The following is a 7,888-nucleotide window of genomic DNA, read 5'->3' on the forward strand; positions in this document are numbered from 1 at the left end:
GGAATATAAGTACTGATTTTGGCCCCTCTCTTTTCACTTCTGCAAGAGAGATACCAAAAGCAGCAGGTATTTTTGAATGAAAACATCAAGAAGTTACATGTTTCTAACGTGCCCCTAGCAAATATGAAATCATCTAAGTAATGGTTCAATGTATGAACTCCAGTTTGTACTTCTACTACCCACTGAATAAAATATGCAAACTTTTCCCATAAAGCACAACTTATTGGACAACCCATTGGTAGACACATATCGTAATAATATTGATCATTGAATTTGAAACCAAGTAATTGATGGTCAGAAGGGTGAACCGGAAGTAATCTAAAAGCTGATTTCACATCCATTTTTCCAAGATAAGCCCCTTTTCCCAGTGACCCTACCATGTCTAAAAACTCATCAAAAGAAGTGTATTGAACAGAACAAGCTTCGGGTTCTATGAAATCATTAACACTAAAAATAGAAGGATATGAAAGGTGGTGAATGAGACGCCAACCCCTATCCTTTTTTGCCAATCCAATAGGTGATAGCCTTAAATTGGACAAAGGTTCTTGATTGAAAGGACCTGCTATTCGACCCAAAGAAATTTCTTTGTCAATTTTTTCCTTTACCTCTTTAGGATGCTCATTCACAGAAACTAAATTCTTACAGGTTGTTGATACTCTTGGACCTTCATAATGTAGATAAAAACCTAATTCAAACCCGTTCTTTAATTCATTAGCAACAGTTTGATTTGGAAAAATTGACAGATAAGGACACATATTACTCAAGTTAATTGGTGTTAAACTTGTTGAATATTTGCTGCCTGACTGCATGACGAAAAATTGAGAAGGGGGCTTGAAAAGCCCTAGAGGATGATGTCCTCTGTACCGCTTGTTTATCAGGACAATGAATTGCAGGATGTTTGTTTTGACACTTTAAACACTGGTGTTGTTATTGATAATTTTGCATGCGACAAGAGCCTTTGTTGTTGTATTCATAACAAAATTTTGAGCTGCCCTGAGAATTATTATTTACTGATTGAGTATTTGGGGTTATGTAAAGAAGCCAAAGCTCTTGGTCGATTTTGTCCCAGGAAATACGGTTATCTTCGGCTTTTTTTGTCGAAATTGTCGGTCATATTCTTTCCAACCTAATTCACAAGAAACTCGACTGGCACTGAGTTTGACATTAGCCATATATTTGATAAGGCTGTGAGTTTGATCAACATGTGCTGACAAATATATACTCATATAAATAAAAAATGCATCCAACCAAGTATCAATTGTTGTAATTTTGATTGTATTTGCAGGTTTTAATGTGAGTTGACCATTTGAAAATAGAACTCTACTCTCCTGTGCTTCAATATCTGTTTGCTTATTAAAAAGCGTATGCAATTCTACAAACCCCCCTTTCATGATTTTTTGTTTAACTGACTGTGTAACATGCATACCTAGATCATCATTTACACTGGTTATGCTCTGAGGCATTGAACATGGAGGAGAAAAGGTGTCAAAACAAATGACTTGATCTGAATTAGATAAATTTTGTACATTGTCAGTTGATGTACTAGAAGAGACTTTGCTACCTTCAGTCGATGGTGTGTCAAGGCGTTGAGATAAAATCGTCTCTATCCTCTTGTTGATTTCCGGTAGCATTTTCTCCGCTACTGAAGAAACAACTTCCTCAAGGTCTGGCATTGCCTCCTTGTTTTTTTCCGGGATCCGTGTATTGAGGTGGCTCTGAGTTCTTTATTCTCTGGCATCTTTTCTTTACGCCCGGAAGTCTGGCCTTCCCTGCGAATTTCCTTTTCCCATTCGTTGCCGTTGGCCTCCCTCCTTCGTCAATCGATTGCGACTTTTGTTGTGTTGCATCTCTCAAAATACGATGTATAAATATGTTGTAACACAAAAACAAATTGAATATGATCCCACAGCAGTTATAAAGAAAACAATATTGACGATACAAAACTTGTCAGAAGGACTAAAGTATGTTTAAATTAGAAAATATTACAATAACAACACGAATTCTTTTGATTAATAAATACTTAACCCTATGCCTAATAAATGAAAAATAAACCAATGGATTAAATGGCAAAAACTGGCAGTTATATCAAATTTTTAAGCTAAGAGACAAACTACATCCACCTCTCAATCCAACTGTAACAAATATTGTGACAGCAAGAACGTCATCTATAACAGGGCATTACGCGCACAAATCCACGGCGTGGATCTGAGATATAGTAGTAACCATCGCTATAATAATTGGATTTATTTCGTAAAGGAAATAAATCTTATTATTTATGATCATTAAAATTAATCATCATTTATGGTCCATTAATATCTACGTCGCCACGTGTTCGAGGTTCACATGCTATTGGAGCCTGTTAAATTGGAATTTTCTGTAAAAATATGTGTGAGCTTATAAAGTGAAAAGTATTTTAAAGACAGTCTTAATTTTCCATTTTTAAATAACTTGGAATGCCCGTATAGATTCACATTTTACACGTTGATAGATATGTAAAAGTTTGATGATATATTTTATTTATCTGGATCATTTTATTAAAGCCTAAAACAAAGTAGTGATGGATCTTAAATATTGAAAGAAATAAAAAAAAACTTAAACACAAATTTATAGTTTATATTTTCTCATTTATTCAGTATAATAAGGCATGATTTATGTGCTGCTGTAACATTTCACAAGAAAAAAATAATGAAAAAAACTTATAATATCGGGAAGGTGATGAATCTACGCATTTCATGAAACATTTGATTGACACATTCACACTTTTTAAAAGTACACTTTATTAAAGAAATTAAAGAATTTTAGAAAAAGTAGAAGTTTTGTTGTGTACTAATGAAAAATATCAAAGGTATAATCCAGAAAATTTATAGTAAAAATCTGAGAAGGCAAAAACAACTCACAGTATCTAGTTCGTGTACCCAGAGATGTGTACTGAGTTTATCCAGTTGAACACACCAGATGAAACGTAAACATTTACAATATTAGAGCTCGTGTCCTGTCTACAAACACATTCTGTTTCACCTGGTGTATTTAATTTGTTAAAGTGTACACAAATTACTGAGCACGGACGGACTGACAATACTGGCGAGTGTGTTCTGCTTTCTCTGATATCCGAACGAAAAAAAGTACAAAGTCGACATTAAGAATAAAATTGATAGAAGCATTAACTGTATTTTGTTTTAAATTTTCTTTGATAATAAATTAGTCTTTGCTATTTGGAACAAACCGCCACTAAGAATCTATATAGCAATGGACAAAAGCAGTTAAGGAGACTAATTAAATATGTACCACATGATTATTTCTTTAAAAATCTAATTTGGAAAGAAAAAATGTGACTATTCGTATAAGAACTTTTTCTGAACATAAACAATACTCCCCTATATACTTTATTAAAATTGTTTTTCACAATCGCCTTTTTTTCAATTTTTTGAGAGACATTTTTTTTCAATGTTTATGCAGATACGAATTTATATACTAAGTACAGGAAACTATGTAGTTGATAGATATCAAGAGGTAGGAATTTCTTTTGGAAATGCAATATATTTTCTTCTAATCTATTGAGCGCCTGCGTGGAGCAGTGGTCAGAGAGTCTGCTCTAGAGATGCAAAGTAAAAAAATCAATCCTTACGTCGCGGGTTCGATTCGTCACTGTGGGACGTGGAGACCGGTCCTTCGGACGAGACCGTGTCCCAATAGGCGTTTTCTCGAAAAAAAAATCCCTCACTGGTCAATGGCCCTTAGTGCCAAGCAAGGACAAAATTTGTAGCTCTCCACCCGCAAGTGGTGTCGTCTCCATATGTGTGAACAATTCTCAAGAGGGACGTTAAATAACATACAATCATTCAATCAAATCTATTGTCATAGTACTGAATCGCTTTCTCGATTAAAATCTTTGGGTCACACAAATTTCCTTGAGACTATAATTTCAAGGGACTATTTACACAACATCCAAACGCATTTTACCACTTTTTACTATATTTTTTTAAATAACGTACCTTTTAGAATTTCAAAGATATATTCAATAATATATTTAACGAGTAAAGTATGTATTTGCATAAATAAAGGAATAAAATCATCATTTAAATATTTCCCAGACACAATTTTTATATTTCTTAAGAAAATGTATTGGAATTTATTTTTCAATGTTTCTGTTTTGGTTTAATATTCTTGATTGAAAGCAAAACCCCAAAGTAATTAAGTATCTGCAAAAAATAAATTTCCTTGTATTGTTCCAAATTTAATACTCCAGTTATAATGCCAGATTAATTAATATCTTGTACTGTGTACAACAGTTGTTCGTAAAGAATTGGAACTTGAATAACAATTGCCATAGCTTCTTTTGAGAAACAGTGGCACAAAAGTTGATGTAAATACTGTATATATACGCAATTAACTAATATTTCAGACTTTCACATTCCAGGAGGTTACTTATTGATTACAATAAAAACTTCAAAGTAAACTTAAATTTTTGTTTTCAAGGAACAACAATGAGAATTTCAAAAGATCAGAATCAAATGCAGGTCGACAGGAAATGTTCACTCATCCATGGCACCTGATCCCACCTCTGATTTTTTGGGAGTCCATGTTTGCTCCGCTCCATTTTTGTATTGTTTATTGGACTTTCAATTGCTTTTCTCCATATATTTCATGCAGAGAGTAGTCATTATGTTCACATTTCATTATATATATTAGATTAGTCAATCTATAATGAAATGTAAACATAATGACTAATTACATTATCAAGCTTAAACGTCCAATTACACAATATGAATTAAAGCGAAGGCACCAGTTTTGACATTAGAGGTATTTAAAGTACCCTAAAACGTAAAACATACATGTACCCTATGGGTCGCTAACTCCAGTCTAAAATTTTTGTCTTGTAATAGTAGAATGGATAGTCCGTGGTCTTCTTCCTATTTAATATGAAAAGAATTGTCAAAGAATGTCCTTTATTTAACTTTTTGTATTTGTAATCAAAATCATTGGATCTACCAAAGAATTGAAATGCCATTTACTAGTTATCTACCAGATGTACTTCTGACTTCTATGATTGGCATCTGCGTTAACTAGGAATACTAAATATTTATAGTTAACTTTGATCCATTAGTTGATGCATGTCAAGTAAACATTTCTTAACAATTAAATTACGGATCCGATTTATATTTATTTGCTGTTGTAAAATTTGGAAACTTATTTCAAGATTAAGGCTTGTATATTGCAAAGCTCTGATCTTTCGACGTATTTGGCTCAAGTGCTTGGAAACCTATTTTACACCTCTGTTAATCTTTTTTATTTTTTCGGATTTCCATCGTTCCAGTGTAAAGACGAGTAATACCCCCATAGAATATTGATCGGGGGTCATTTTTCGACGTCGAAAAATGACTCCCGGTCATTATTCTACGGCGAAAAACGACCCTTTTGCCCGCAGAAAAAGTGTCATCATCCTAAAATTTGCATACATGTAACCCACGTGAAAAAAAATGACCACCGTAGAAAAATGACTCCCTTGTGGATTAAAGTTAAATTCTTGGGGGGGGGGGAATAAAAAAAATAGAAAAAACAATAAAGGGACCTATTGGCCAAAATACTCACCTGAGCTAAATAGGGAATAAATTGGTGATATCTTGATCTCATTAAATTATACAATTTTTGCTATTTTAAGGTCAATGCGAGGATTCAGAATCTAAAGGAGTAAAAGATTTATCGAGCCCAAAGGGCTAGGTGAACATTATTTTTTCGGTTATGGAGAATCAGCGTATTGACAGAAAAATGTAGCAATATTATATATTACTAATTCTGTACCCCCGCTCAAAAAGCGGGAGGTGATATAGTAACAAGTATGTCCGTCTGTCTGTTACTCTTTGAGTTACCTCTCTCTTATCCGCAACTCCTCTTATACCGCTGAATGAAATCTAATGATACTCTTTGTTACATAGTTTCATTGTGCATCTTCTACTTTACTTTTTCATCGGACACATATTATTAATGAATAAAAATGTCACTTAATGAGCTCAGTGCTAACAGTACCTCTAGTTTAAATCTTGTTTAATTCTTTTCTGTGTATTTTTTTGTAGAGTGTTTAAAATGAAAATCACAACATTTAATTTCATTTTTGTAACGTTTCTTCATATTGAAGCAAATTATGAAAATTAATTGAGGACCATTCCTTTTTATTATACATGTATATACTTATATATACCCGTAAAGTATCTAAACAACCCATAAACAGTCAAAACTAGAGGCACTGCGGGCTATGAGCTCACTAAATGATAACCACTATTCCCACTTCTCATATGACTATATTGGCAACATAAAAGTCATGAATGAAACATATGGAGATGACGAACAGTATTCAAGATCAAAAGTCCATAAAACAATACAAATTAGGAGCAGAGCAAACACTGACCTCCAAAACATCAGAGGTAGGATCAGGTACCATGGAAGAGTAAGCATGTCGGTCACACCAGCCGTGTGCTCCTTGTCATGATCGGAAAATAACGGAAAAATCCGTGGTCAATTCAGTATATAAATAATGGACTGACAATTAGTATGAAAAACGTCAGTCAGCATTTGACTCAATGATAAATTGTATTTGCCGACAAGGTCATTGTATCGACCATAGAACTTACTAAATGATTACTTTAAACAAGACTCCTGATATTTTTGTTTCATCAACTTGTTTGTCAACAATTTACCTCGTTTTAGAAATTGTTCATACGTAGAGCATTCTCTTGCGTATCGAATCAAGTGATATACATAGACTCCATTTGCAGGTGATGAAGGTATATTGCTGCATAAGTAAGGGAAGTTGACAATAGAAAAGTTAAAGTCATCACGTTTATCATAGAGCCTGGTTGTTAGATTAACATTAACGTCTTTTTCAAGTAAAATATCCAAATATAAAACAGATATATTAGACTCTGCAGTATCTTTTCTCTCAAACACACCAGGATATATCTATCGACATAAGAATGGAAATTACAATAATTGTTAATTGACAATACGTCGATAAATCTAAATATTGAGTTGAAGGCCACAACATGTGTTTTCTTTTTATCACGCAGATGATTTTGCACAAATTCTGCTTCATATGAATACAAAATAGGTCTGCTAATAACGGGGCGCAATTGGAACCCATGGGAATTCCAATAGATTGTTGGAAGGCCTAGTCATCAAAAACAACTTAGATATTATCAATTAGAAACTCATTCATCTTTTTAATGTCGACTTCAGAGTATCTATGTGTACAATCAGAATGTGTTTTAACAAAATAATTTTGCAAATGACAAGATAAGTAAATTTACGCTTTATACTTTGTCTTAATGGTTGTTATTAGGATTTAATTTGTTTTGTTTATTAATTCTCCTCAAATTTTCATTGATTCTTTTATCTTAAAAAAGTTGCTTGGATGAACTGCTCTCCAAGATGAAGGTGCATAAGACATGGAATCAAAACGTATTGAGATTCCGGATATGAATAACAGTGCCTAAAATAACTAAAAACTTGTACTTGTTTTAAGAAAAATTGCTTTAGTTAATATTGTTTTGAAAACTTTAATTAGTACTGTTGCAATAACACAACGATTTTTTAAATTTATTTTTTATCCTATTTTGGCATTATCACATAATATGACAAAGATCCATGACAAAGATCCGCGATATCAGCATGTTACACGTCCTTTTTTTTTGGTCAAAATTCTAAGGCATATTGGGCCAACGGCAACGTGTTGACTTAGGACCTCTAGCTTGCGAGGATGCCCTATTTTATATACACGAATTAACTAACTCCGTTTGATCATACTGAAAATTAAATAAAGATATGTATCATGCATAGTACATGTTTTAAAAAAAGGATTTGTTGTGAAAATTTTTTAAAACGCTAAAATTAAATA

The 7,888-nt window shown here is 33.1% G+C and overlaps 1 pseudogene; it reads right to left on the reverse strand.

Annotated features, from left to right (window-relative positions):
• Window positions 1-765: 765 nt before the first annotated feature.
• LOC134274569 (uncharacterized) lies at window positions 766-1,673 on the reverse strand (annotated as a pseudogene).
• Window positions 1,674-7,888: the final 6,215 nt, after the last annotated feature.

This window comes from Saccostrea cucullata, unplaced genomic scaffold, assembly GCF_032062105.1.
Source record: "Saccostrea cucullata isolate Sc308-1 unplaced genomic scaffold, CSIRO_AGI_Scuc_v1 ctg411, whole genome shotgun sequence".
In the NCBI taxonomy this organism is placed as follows: domain Eukaryota; kingdom Metazoa; phylum Mollusca; class Bivalvia; order Ostreida; family Ostreidae; genus Saccostrea; species Saccostrea cuccullata.